Source organism: Pantherophis guttatus, unplaced genomic scaffold (genome assembly GCF_059756535.1).
Source record: "Pantherophis guttatus breed Tessera unplaced genomic scaffold, ASM5975653v1 scaffold_47, whole genome shotgun sequence".
Classification (NCBI taxonomy): Eukaryota; Metazoa; Chordata; class Lepidosauria; order Squamata; family Colubridae; genus Pantherophis; species Pantherophis guttatus.
In genome coordinates, this window is record NW_028269862.1 from 27501 (window position 1) to 30000 (window position 2500).

The following is a 2500-nucleotide window of genomic DNA, read 5'->3' on the forward strand; positions in this document are numbered from 1 at the left end:
TCCCGGTCTACCGGGGCCTCGGCCGGGTCAGTCTTTCCGTTTCCCCCGCCGCGATGGAGGTACGGGATCCCGGCTCCGGCGCCGCGGGCCTCGGTCGGGGACCTCCCCCTTCGCCTCGTTGCCAGCGCCGGGCCCCGGGGGTGCCCGCGCCCGGCAGCCGTCCCGGTCTACCGTGGCCTCGGCCGGGTCAGTCTTTCCGTTTCCCCCGCCGCGATGGAGGTACGGGATCCCGGCTCCGGCGCCGCGGGCCTCGGTCGGGGACCTCCCCCTTCGCCTCGGTGCCAGCGCCGGGCCCCGGGGGTGCCCGCGCCCGGCAGCCGTCCCGGTCTACCGGGGCCTCGGCCGGGTCAGTCTTTCCGTTTCCCCCGCCGCGATGGAGGTACGGGATCCCGGCTCCGGCGCCGCGGGCCTCGGTCGGGGACCTCCCCCTTCGCCTCGGTGCCAGCGCCGGGCCCCGGGGGTGCCCGCGCCCGGCAGCCGTCCCGGTCTACCGGGACGCTCGCTCGGGCGGGACCGGTTTACCCGGGCCTCGGCCGGACTGGAGTGTTTCGGTTTTCTGCTTCTCTGCCAGGATGGCTGCGAGGGGTTGATTTAAATAGCTGGTTTGACGTGAAAAGCTTCCCTTCAAGTGAAAAGTTTGTTCCAATTTCTGCCATCTTCCTTCCTCAAAAGTTTTGGGTGTAGCTTTCCCAGAGGAACCTCTCGTAGGCCTATCATTTCTGATCTTAACTTCCCTCATTTATTCCATATTTTCCTTCCTCTTGCCGAATGGCCGAATCCAGTCCATTTCTAGTCCAGGAAATTATTTTTATTTCTTCTTCCATTTCTTACTGATCTATTTGCTTTGTCGAGCAAGTCGTTCTTAGGTCCCTTGGTTCTTTCTTTAACGTCTTCTGCTCCTGCTCCTTCTCTCGACGCTTTCTCGTTTTGTTGGCTTTCTTGGCTCTCTTTTGGCTGTTCTTTCTTCTCCTCCCGTCGTCCGTCCCCACTTTCATCTCCCCATCTTTCCTGTTCTTGGTCATCTCTACGTTGTTTATAAAATAATTCCGCTTTCTCTCTTGAATCTACTCGATATCTTTGCTCTCGCCAGCTCGCCGATATTTCAGCTCGCCGATATTTTGTGCTTTCTCGTCGTGTTTCTCATCCATGGCGATCTCTCTGCCCTCCCTGTCTTCTCGGTAAATCGGACATGAATTTCTCTGGGCGGGTGGTTTCTCATCGCGTGTCTTGTGTGCGCTCTATACGTTTCGTCCATCCCGTTTAATATCTATCCCTCCCTCCCTCCCTCTCCTCGCTTTCCTCCATTGCTTCTGCTAATATCATTTCCAGAATGATAACCCTGAGCCTGAACCTGAACCTAACCCTAGCCCTACAACTTTTCTCCCTAACCCTGACCCTAACCCTAACCCTACAACTTTTCCCCCTAACCCTAACCCTAACCCTAACCCTACAACTTGTTTCTCTAAGCCTAAGCCTAAACCTAAGGCTAAGCCTACAACTTTTTTCTCTAACCCTAACCCTAACCCTAACCCTACAACTTGTTTCTCTAAGCCTAAGCCTACAACTTTTTTCTCTAACCCTAACCCTAACCCTAACCCTAACCCTAACCCTACAACTATTTTCCCTAACCCTGACCCTAACCCTAACCCTACAACTGTTTTCTCTAACCCTAACCCTACAGCTTTTTCCCCTAACCCTAACCCCACAACTTTTTCCCCTAACCCTAACCCACACTTTCGACTTAAAACCGTTTTTAGATTTAAAGTCGTCTTTCGACTTAAAGACGGGCAGACGGCGGCCCGGTCTACCGGGCCGCTCCGGCAGCCTCGGCCGGGCCGGCGTCTCTGTTTCTGTTTCCCTGCCACGATGGATGTCGCGTGCGAGGGGTTGCTTTAAATAGCTGGTTTGTTTGAAGTGAAAAGCTTCCGTTCTTGCCTAGATCTCTTGCTATCGCAAGCCTTCCGGTCCAAGCTCGCATCGCGGTTTCAAGCGTCCTGCTTTCTTGGTTGGAAAAATCGGGGCGGCGAGACCTGACGCTCGCTTCCCCGACCCCGACCCTAACCCGTCTTCGAATGGTCTTTCTAAAGCCAGCAGCGCTCAGGGAGAAATGTCACCCCCAGAAGACGAGAGCACAGCTTGCCCAATTCCGGTCTCCACACACCGGGCTCGTCGACTTTCAAAACGTATTCCGCTTTTATGACCGTTTTAAAACTAAAACGACGATCGACCGGCGGCGATACTGACATTTAAGCGGAGAGCGGGAAAAGGGGTGGGGAAAAAAAACCAAGTGCCTCGTTTAGGCGCCGGTCTACTCGGGAAGGGAGGGGAGGGGAGGCGAGGCAAAAAAAGAAAAGAAAAGAAAAGAAAAGAAAAGAAAAAGGGCGGGGGAAAAACTAAGTGTCTCCTTTGGACGCCGGTCTACTCGGCGAGGCCAAAAAAAAAGAAAAGAAAAGGGGCGGGAAATAAACCAAGTGCCTCGTTTAGGCGCCGGTCTACTCGG